The following is an 11773-nucleotide window of genomic DNA, read 5'->3' as shown; positions in this document are numbered from 1 at the left end:
GGTAGAAACTGTTACTGAATCTTATACTCCTGCAGTGAATACTGTGATTTTGTCTGTCCAATGTCAGATGCTTAAACAGTCCATGTGCAGGATGCGTGTTGTCCTGTATTATTTTGGTGGTCTTTTTGATGCTTTTTGCAGAAAAAAGATGTTGTATCGATGGAAGACTGGAACCTGTTACCTTCTCTGCAACCCTCAGCACTCTTTGTAGTGCCTTCCTTTCTGTAACTGCGCAGCTTCCAAACCAGCTGCAGGTGAGGATGTTCACTATTGCACCTCTATAGATGGTGGAGAGAATATGAGGAAGAAGCTTTAATTTGTTCTATCGCTGTGGTTTATACACTCCCCTGTCTACAGCGGACCTAGCTAGTCGTAACTTAAACATAGAAGGGCTATACAGCGTTAGCGTGTCAGCCTTATTTGTCTTTTTTTCTTTTTTCATGTCCAACAGCACTCGTAGCGTTATTTTTTAAATACCCATGACTGAGTACATTCCTTACCTACACATAGAGCAACCTTGTACTTCTAGGGTTGGTATGTACTTACTTACACATAGAGCAACCTTGTAATTTTAGGGCTTCTAGTGTTGTAGGTTTTACCAAGGTTACTTCTTTTCAGTGACATTAGCGGAAACAAATAGCGCCTTGTTCAGCGTTTTAATTAGAGGCTACTCAGTGCCTCCAGGACCCCATACAGATGCTTCAGGGGACCTACCTTGCCTAAGGCCTAGTCCTTTTAATGTTAATTTTTTAGTAGTGTTTTTAATTGCACTCTGGGTACCGAGGGAAGGTTTAAATAGTGCCCTTTCAAGTGCAAACTGGGCTCGGGTCTTACCTGCTACTGGGCCTCCCTACACTTAGCGCAACTCCTTATCTTACAATTTGGATCCTTGGGCTTGCCCCATGCTATCCCTATGCCTTTAGATGGAGTATATATGCTTTACTTAACAGTGTCTTTTTGAACCAAACTGCTGCAATATTTCCACTGTTGAAATGCATATGTTTAACTGGTGTAATTCTTAACTGGGTATCTATGCATTGTGTTTCTGCCTTGGCTTATACTGTTTGTATAGTGCTACATATTGGTACAGTTGATTTGAATTACTGTTCCTGTGATCTTGCTACAGCTTTATTTTGATAGTTAGTGCATTATTTGTTTACCTGGCTACAGCTTTATTTTGATGTTACTGCATTTTTTTGTGTATTTTTAACACTTTTGTATTCTCTCCCTCATTTTCTCCTTTACCAGCTAATTCTACTGCTTCACCCAGTGTCTATTTTCCCGACTGTGAAACCTACTCTACTCTACGAGGGTACCTAATACCAACTACCTTAAAAGTCTCTGGACCCTTGCACTCCTCTTCAAACCCACCTCCTCAAGATTCAAAAAGACTAATTCTACTGCTTCACCCAGTGTCTATTTTCCCGACTGTGAAACCTACTCTACTCTACGAGGGTACCTAATACCAACTACCTTAAAAGTCTCTGGACCCTTGCACTCCTCTTCAAACCCACCTCCTCAAGATTCAAAAAGAGTATGTCTACATAATTTTGTTGGTAGTTTTGACCTATTTTTACCTGGTGCAGTTTCGTTTGCTCCCAGCTAAGCCTGCCAGCAGCAGCCACCCCCCCCCCTCTAGGTATCCCACTGACCACAACTAAACTTACAGTACTGGTATATTGCCTCCCTTACTCTTCCTATTCTCACTATCTCACTCCTATTCCTTTTCATTTTTGTAGTGCTCAGTGACCCTCTCCTCCTTACACTGCCTAACTCTACCCTTCTATCTGCCAGCTCTCTCTGCTACTTTTCCTTCCTCTCAGGTCATTGTGATTAGCTCTTCTATTTCTCCCTTTCACTTTTTGTATTACCCTGTGTGACTTTATCTGGTTTCTTTCTTTCTTCCTGCATACCTAATTTCCCCAGTGACTACTTTCTTACAGCTTGTTGTTGCTTGTCTACAGCTCCTAGCGCTGTTCTTGTACCTTCCTCTGTTCCCCTCAGGACAGCCTCTATCTCATCTCTAGTCTTACCTCTACCCCCTTAACTCTAATGTGAAGCCTGTTTCTCTCTGCTCTTTCCCCTGCTTTACAAGTTACTTCCCATTACATTTCTGTCTCACTCCTTACTCTTATATTTCCACTATATTCTCTCCTTACAAACTAACTGGTGTCTCAGCTCCTTAGCTGGACTGATTGCCTCCTTCCTCTCCTCTGTCTGTTTCTGCCCCGCTTCGCTCCCCTCCCTACCCCCTTATCCCACCCACCCCACGCACTCCTACTCTTATACCTCACAGTCCACACCCCCTTCTTAACTCACCTATCAGGTACTACTTCCCCAGTGGTGACTCTTCCTTCATAATTATTTCCTAATCCCTCCCCACCCTACATATCTCACTTCCCTCTACTACCCAGACCTATCCTATAACACTTACCTCCTAGCCTCCTCTTCCTACAAATATACCTACCCCACCCTTTAGCACTATTAACTCTTCCCATCCTCCTCTAACCATGTCTCTAACAACTACCACTTCTACTTCCAAAACCTTTATAACAAAAAACATCTTAACTAAACTAGCAGCCCTGATATTTATCTCTCTAGTACTCACACTACCTTACCTTTTGACTTCCTATGAAATAAAACTTAATTACCACCTTACACCCTCTTCCAAACAAACTGCCTCTGAACTCCTATCTCTAAACTGTATTCACTCTAATATTACATCTACCTCCTGCTATCTTCTAGCGAAATATCATAGACTATCCCACTCCAAATGCAATAATCCTATGTCAAGGAAACAAAAAGATAAACTTAACCTAACTATTAAACCACACTCAGTACACAAGTCTACTACCCTGACAGATGGTGATATACACCCAAACCCTGGTCCCTCAAAGATCTCCACCAAAGGCACCACAATAATTTCTAACTCACCCCTTCCACTACCAATCTCTAAATCTAACACTTTACTCTTAGGACACCTAAATATTGAAGTGTCAGTAACAAAATTACTCAACTTCACTCTCTTCTGCAATGTCACTCTTTTGACATCCTCTGTTTAACAGAAACCTGGTTAAAACCCCACACTAAGGATACTGAAATCATTCCCCCTGGTTACAACATCTTACGATTAGACCGCAATACTGTAAGGAGGAGGAGTAGCTCTCATTTTTAAAACCGAACTTAATATATCCACAATTCCCTATGACCCCCCTGAAAACACCAACACTGAACTCCTTTTAACTAAACTACAACTTAACCCTAATAAAGCCATCTACATTATCTGTACCTACCTTCCACCTGGCAATAACTCCAATAACATAGAAAGTATTCTTAGTTGGGCTTCAACTAACCACCCACAAGAAACTATAATACTTGGAGACTTTAACCTTGATTGGTTCTCAGTAAATTCTAACAACCCAGCCTCCCATATTAATCTCCATGGCTTTACACAAACTATAAACACCCCTACTAGAACTAATAAACCTAACAACAAAGAAAGTATACTTGATTGGATCCTGGTAAACAAACCCCAACTTAATTACCTAGCAGGGACCCTGCCTGATGATATCAGTGACCATAACTTAACCTATATCATAAGGCAAAAGTATATCACTACAAATACCCCTTCAATTAGGACCATACGTAGCAAGAAATATTTTAACCTCACTCTATTTAAATCTGAGCTAAATGCGTGCGACTGGAATCCACTAAAAACTCTTCCCCTTAATGAAGCAGTTCAATACTTTAATAACAAATTCTTAACAATCTTAGATTGCCATGCTCCACAACGAACTATCAGAATAAAACCTAAACCAGCCCCCTGGCTGTCTAAAGACACAAGACAGAAAGTATTACTCAGAAACAAACTCTGGCTAAAATGGAGAACAAGTAAACTACCCTCAGATCATCAAACCTTTAGACACCTAAGAAACATTACCAAAAAAGCTATTCTGTCTGATAAAAAACACTACTATTGTAACCTACAGCAATCTAATCATAACAATCCCCAAAAATTCTGGGCAACATTGAACAAACTTCTTCACCCTGGACAAACTTCCACTCCCTCCCCCTTGGGATCACAAAAAATTCCTTCCCTTGAAACTGCCAATGGTTCCAACCCCTTCTTCACTGATACTATCAACTCACTAGCCTCTCACCTTTCTTCAGACAACTCTAATGTTCCTCAACTTGCCTCTACTAGTTTACCAAGCTTTATTATACAGCCCATCTCTACCACCTTCATCCTAAAATGTATTCAAAAGCTTAAGCCATGTACTCCATCAGCTGACCAACTTCCATCTGAATTTCTTCAAAAGCAGCCACCGAAATAGCCTATCCCATATCTATTCTCATTAACAGAACCATTAAAGAAGGAAGCATCCCTGATATCTGGAAAATCTCACATATTATACCCTTACATAAGGGAGGAAACTCTACAGAATACTCTAATTATAGACCCATTGCCCTCCTGTCTCCACTAGCAAAATCATGGAAAAATCGTTCACCACCAACTAATGTCCCACTTAACTAAACATAATATACTATCTCATTGTCAACATGGTTTCAGACCTTTTCATAGCACTACTACTGCTCTCCTTTCCTTCACTGACTTCATTAACAAAACCGCAATAATAATACCCTATCTTCAGCACTGTTCATTGACCTATCAAAAGCTTTTGACATGGTCAATCACCCTCTCCTCCTAAAAATCTTGGAATCACTTGCTATGGAACCGAATACCATCCAGTGGTTCTCCTCCTATCTTTTCAACAGGAAACAAGCTGTCCTCTGGGAGAATGAACTTTCCTCTCTTCTCCCGATCTCGCTCGGTGTACCACAAGGCTCAATTCTTGGACCCCTTCTTTTCTCCCTATTCATAAATGACTTACAAGTAGCTATTCCCCAAGCCACATGCATACAATATGCAGATGACTCCACACTCATCTGCTCTGCAAAAACCATCCCAGAGCTCCAAACTATTACTCAAAAGGTATTCCATTCTGTTGAAGCATGGTTTTTAAAACGCTGCCTACTTCTTAATGCCAAAAAAACAAAACTCCTCCTTTTCAAACCCACTACCAGATCCCCCCCTCTGGACTTCTCTATCTCTTCTATCAATAATACTCTCATATCACCTGACACTTCTACCAAACTGCTAGGCGTGATGATTGACAACAATCTTACCTTTGATTATCACATAAACAATACTATAAAAACTGTACATAGAAAGCTGGGCTCCCTCTATAGAATTAAAACATTCTTATCCCCAGCAGCGAAAGCTACTATGGCACACTCTCATCTCATTTCCACTCTTCTCTATGCCTCACCAATTTACACTAACCTAAAGAAAACCAATCTTTCTAAATTGACCACTACTTACAATAGTATAGCAAGATTTGTTACTGGGAATCAATTCAGAACTCACCACTGCCTGAACCTACAACAACTTCACTGGCTTGAATTACAAAACATGTTGCTTCTATCTCAACTTCCCATAATCCACAGATCTTTTTATCAGCCAAACTACACTCCTTCTTTTTCTAACCTCCTCACCCCTTATTCTAACCTGAACTCACTTCGCTCCTCTAAAAAACTCCTAGTTACTGCTACCAAATCCAATAACCTTGCAGGTGACTCCCTGTTCTCTAACTCTATTGGTAAACACTGGAACCTATTGCCCACTGAACTGACTTCTATTGTATCTCCTGTCCTTTTCAAACAAAAACTTAGACTCTACCTTACAAAACACTGGCTATGCCCCTGCCTCAACCCAGACTGAACCTATGTATTTGACTACCCCCTCTACCCCTTCATCTCAGGGATCTCTCCCACCCTCTGTTTTTACTTCCTCACTATTCTATTACTTACCCCTCCTCTTTCCTTCTCCTTCCTGATTATATTTCTCAGTTTACTGTAGGTTTCAAGAAATATCTAATCCAATCTAATCTATTCTAATCTATTTACATAGTTGTCTTTAAATACCCTTATCTATTTTTTATGATGTTTGATTTTGCTATATAAGTTATGTCTGTTTTCTGCTTCCAAGAACGATGAGTACACTATTGTATAACTGTTTATTCTGTCCATAGTAAGTTTGATTTTTTGTATAATATTTTCCTGACACAGTATAATTTTTTACTGCTCTTTATTGTATCATATGTAATAGTTACTATGTCTATGTGGAGCTTTTCTCCCCGGGCCTCTGCTGAAAATGGAAATATATCCAGTCAGACTAGCCCGGTTAACAAATGTAAAATAAATAAATAAAAATAAAAGCTTAGCTTTTTTCAGCCTTCTTAAAAAGTGGAGGTGTTGGTGTACTTTCCTGACCAGTTCATAGGTTCATAGGTTCATAGGTAGGTACTAGGCTATAGGCCCTAGGGCCTATACAAGCCTAGCCAAAAAGGGACCCTGGCTTTCGCCACTCAAGAAAATTATTTTCCTGTGCTCCTGTCGAGCAGAGACACAGAGGTGATACCTGGGGTGAATTTCCTATTTCCCATCCAATCATCAAGATTTTTTTTTGAAGAGTGCTAATAAGGAGCTTTGTTTGATATAGCTAGGTAGTTTGTTCCAGAGTATGGGAAGTCTCTGGGACAGGAATCTATCCCTCCAGCGTGTTCCGTTTACTGTGGTGACAAGGTTTAGGTCCCTAGAGTGTGTAGCTCGGAGGGATTGGGATTTCTTTAATGGAGCATGTCCAAGTTGTTTCAAGTGCACACGTCACTTTCACGTTTTGGCACCAAGCTTTGATTCAGTGTAAAAAAAAAAATACCAGGAGCTTCTTTCTTGATGTGAATTGATCAACAACATACCTTAAGTGCTGCACAGGACACACAGTCGAATCCGATGATCTGACTTCACTGAGCTAAAGTAAAGAGTTCTTAGACTCTCTGATCTGCTGCACTGTCTTAATCTGGGTAACTCTCTCACTCTATCCAAATGTCAATGGTTGCAAAGGGAGATGCAGTTTGAGGAGGAATTGATGCACTCATCAGCATGTGACTACAGCCTCCAATAGCATCTCAGGCTCAGCCGAACAATGCAGGTTTAATGGAAAAAAAGAAAAAAGTAAGTTGAAATGGAAAAATGTACGGTTTTGCCAGTACATTTTTCTATTTCAACACATCGTCACACAGCTAGATTAAGAAAATCCAGGGGGGGTGCAAGTGCACCCCATTGCACCTGCCTGCGGGCGCCCTTGACCCCATGTCTCTAATAAGACAAAGGCAGACAGTAATGCCCAAACTAACAATATCCACACCCCCCCACATAACCTCTAGACACAGTCCAACAGCTCTGGGTTTGACATAGCTTTGTATGTTAGGAAGATATCGCCTCTGAGTAGGCGATATGCGACGGAGTAAAGCTGGAGTTTTTTGAGACGGTCTGCATAGGGCATCTGTTTGAGGCCAGTAATCCTCTTTGTGAGGTATTTCTGCAGCCATTCCAGTTGTTGTAGATGTCCTGTGAGGTACATACCAAAAGGGGCATTGTACTCTATAATGGGTCTAATGAGTGATGAGTAGGGGGGAACAATGAACTCTTTTTTCCTGGATGAGAAACCTTTTATGATGAGGTGTGCCACGTAGAAGTATTTCCTGACTACTGTGGTGATGTGATTATCAAAGGAAAGACTACTGTCCACCTGTGTCCCAAGGTTTCTTATCGCACTTTCAGATTTAAGTAGACTACCACCTATGTGGTAGCTCATGGGTACAGAGTTTTTACCAAAGAGGATGACAATGCACTTTTTGGCATTGAGCTTGAGGCCATGGCTTTGACACCAGGCATCTGTCTCAGTGAGGCCCTTTTGTAGGATGTCCATATTGTTAGGAGTTTCAATTTAGTTTTAGTTTGCAGTTATTTGTGAACTTCGATAGCCAAAGACCTTCTGTGTTAGCCTATACTTCAGAAACGTAGATACCAAACAGGAGAGGACCCAGGACTGAACCCTCTGGTACTCCACTTGCCATTGGTCTGAAGTTGGATTTGGAGTCTGCCACTTTCACAGTTTGGGTTCTGTCAGTGAGCCAGATGGCAACCCATCTTGTGACATAGGGATTTATACCTAGTTTAGTGAGTTTATCTGTAATTCCAGAGTGGGGGGTGGTGTCAAACGCCTTGGCAAGCTCTAGATAGGCTGTGTGAACCACCTTACCCTCGTCTACGGCTTTGGTGACTGCTTCAAAGAAGTCAGTCAGGTTTAGGAGACATGATATGCCTTTTACAAACCCGAACTGGGCGGGGTCCAGAGTTTGGAGATTACCAATGTCTTTCTTTATACGTTCCATAATGATATGTTCCATGGCCTTGCAGGCCAGGCTCGTTAGGCTAATGGGGCGGTAGTTCCCGGGGTCCGTGGTGGCTCGCCCTTTGTGGAGTGGGATAACCATCACTGTGCACCATTCAGTGGGCACAAAGCCTGAGGTGAGGCTATGATGGAACATGGTGCTTAGGTGGGGTGGCAGTTCATTCTGTAGTTCATGTAGAACCCAGCCTGGGATGTTGTCAAGTCCCATGGATGCTGTGTTCTTGGCTTTGGAGAGTGCGTTTTTTACCTGTGCAGCCGTGATTACAGGAACTTTGCATTCTTCTAGTATAGAGATTGGCCCTTTAGGGGGTGGGGGGTGGGGTAAAGTTAACACTGAACCTATCTGCCATGATGTTGGCAATATCAGTTGGTTCTATATATTTAGTGCCATTGTGCTGTAACTCAGAGCAGATCTGAGTGTTGCTATTGAGATTCTTGACATAGCTATAGAATGTTTTGTGGTTGTTTTTAGAATCAGTGGCAATTTTGTTTTCATAACTAGCTTTGGAGGATGTTATGAGGGATCTCAGCTTCTTACTGAGGCTGACCAGGGAGTTCTTCCAGTCATGGGATTTTACTCTTTTTTGCAACAGTTTTTTTCTTCTGTTGTAGAGTTTGCTTATGGTAGGGGACCACCAGATTGGCTTCCTTTTTTTGGAGGATAGCATCTTGGTTCCATTAGGGATAGCACAATCCATGCACTCGTGTAAGTGCTTATAAAATGCATTTGTGTAGGATTCAGCAGTCTTACCTCTATTGTCCATCTGCATGGGTGTTGTGAACTTTGCCACTTCTGTCTTAAGAAGCGTGAAGTTGGCTTTGGAGACATTTTTTTATGGTGGTTTCCCTCATGGAGGGTGGGGACAGGATGTGGATGTCTAGGCTGATTGGCTTGTGGTTGGAGCTGACCAATGAGGAATTGACCTCTGGTGTGGAACACCGGTTGTCCATGTTGGTAATGACCAGGTCTATGATATTGCTGCCCCTGGTGGGGGTGTGGATAAGTTGATCCAAGGTGCTGGAATTTATGAATTCCAGAAAACATTGAGCAAAAGAGTTGGTGGCTGCTGTTTCCCGACCAGGAGAGATCCACTGATATGTGTACACCCAGGAATTCTATACTCTTAATCCTCTCCACACTCTCACCATTGATCCTGAACACTAAGTGGTTTGTTCTACTTTTCCTGAATTTGATGATAATCTCCTTGGTCTTGCTTACATTCAGGTCAAGGTTGTTCCCCTTGCACCAACTGATCAGAGTTGCCACCTCCTCTCTGTATGCCCTTTCATCCTCCTTTGTGATGAGTCCCATGATTGTAGTATCATCAGCAAACTTGTTGATATGGGTGGACATGTGCTTAGCATAAAAGTCATGGGTCAGGATGATGAATAACAGTGGGCTGAGAACACATCCCTGTGGAACCCCGGTGTTAATCGTGATGCACTTTGATGTGTTCTTACCTGAACACACCCTCTGTGGTCTCTCAATCAGGAAGTCCAGGATCCAGTTACAGAGATGTCTGCAGATTCCTAAATGTACCAGTTTTTCTATCAGCTGCATTGGTATCACCGTATTAAATGCTGAGCTGAAATCTTTAAACAGCATCCTCACATAGTTGTCTTTGCCCTCTAAATGCTCAAGGGAGAAATATAGTGCTACTGATATGGCATCGGCTGTGGATCATTTAGCTCTGTATACAAACTGCAAAGGGTCAAAATCAGGAGGTAGGCATGATGAAAGCTGCTTTTTGATCAGACACTCAAAACATTTCATAAGAGTGGATGTCAGAGCGACTGGTCTGTAGTTGTTAGGGCTGGATGGAGTGGTTTTCTTTGGTAGTGGGATGATGTTAGTTTCCTTGTAGCATGAGGGTACTTTTGCCATGGCAAGGCAGGTGTTAAATATTTAGTTGAGCACTGTGCATAGTTGATCAGCACAGCCTTTTAACACCTTGCCCAGTATGTTGTCTGGGCCAGCAGCCTTCCTGGGGTTCACTCTCCTTAGCTCTCTTCTTACCTCCTCTGTGCTGAGGCTGAGTATTGCAACCTTCTCATCAGTACGTAGCTTTAGTGCCAACCTATTGTTTCTTTCCTAAAATCTACCAAAGAAGATGTTCAAACTGTCCAGAAATTCAATGCTGTCCTCACACTGTGCTGACCTGATTTTGCAGTCAGTGATCCCATGTATTTATTTATTTTACATTTGTTGACCGGGATAGTCCGAGTGGATACATGTCCATTTTCAGCGAAGGCCTGGGGAGAAAAGCTCCACACACATACATAAAGAACTATTATATTTTACAATCAAAGCACTATAACATCACAACACATACAGAAGGATATTATATAGATTCATAGGTAGGTACTAGGCTATCGGCCCAAGGGCCTACGTAAGCCTAGCCAACAAGGTTCCCTGGCTTACACCACCCAAGAAAGTTATTTTCCTGTGCTACTGTCGAGCAGAGACACAGAAGTGATCCCTGGGGTGTATTTCCTATTTCCCATCCACTCATCAAGATTTTTCTTGAAGAGTGCTAATGAAGAACTTTGCTTGACATAGATGGGTAGCCTGTTCCAGAGTATGGGAAGTCTCTGGGACAGGAATCTATCCCTCCAGCATGTCCTGTATATTGTGGTGACAAGGTTTAGGTCCCTAGAGCGTGTAGCTAGGAGGGATTGGGATTTCTTTAGGTGTAGCATGTCCAACAGCTCTGGGTTTGACATAGCTTTATATGTTAGGCAGAGATCACCTTGGAGTAGTCGATATGCTATGGAGTAAAGTTGGAGTTTTTTGAGGTGGTCAGTGTAGGGCATTTGTTTGAGGCCAGTAATCCTCTTTGTGAGGTACTTCTGTGGCCTTTCCAGCTGCTGCAGATGTCTTGTGAGGTACATTCCAAAAGTGGCGTTGTACTCTATAATGGGTCTAATGATTGTTAAGTAGAGGGGAACAATGACCTCTTTTTTCCTGGATGAGAACCCTTTTATGATGAGGTGTGCCAAGTAGAAGGACTTCCTGACTACTGTGGCAATGTGACTATCAAAGGAGAGACTACTGTCCACCTGGGTCCCAAGGTCTCTTATCACACATTTGGTGTTAAGTAGATTGCTGCCTATGTGGTAGTTCATGGGTACAGAGTTTTTACCAAAGGGCATGACACTGCACTTTTTGGCATTGAGCTTGAGGCCATGGCTCTAACACCAGGCATCTGTCTCAGTGAGGCCCTTCTGTAGGATGTCCACATCATTTGGGGACTTGACTATGGCTCCTAGTTTGCAGTCATCTGCGAACTTCATTAGCCAGAGGTCTTCTGTGTTAGCCTGTACTTCAGAGAATTAGATACCAAACAGGAGAGGTCCCAGGACAGAACCCTGTGGTACTCCACTTGTCACTGCTCTGAGGTCAGATTTGGAGTCTACAACTTTTACAGTGAGGGTTCTGTCAGTGAGCCAGTTGGC

This window comes from Protopterus annectens, chromosome 1.part1 (genome assembly GCF_019279795.1).
Source record: "Protopterus annectens isolate FY-2018-M chromosome 1.part1, PAN1.0, whole genome shotgun sequence".
NCBI classification, from domain to species: domain Eukaryota; kingdom Metazoa; phylum Chordata; order Ceratodontiformes; family Protopteridae; genus Protopterus; species Protopterus annectens.
The sequence above is the reverse complement of the archived record's forward strand: the minus strand, read 5'-3'. Positions refer to the sequence as shown.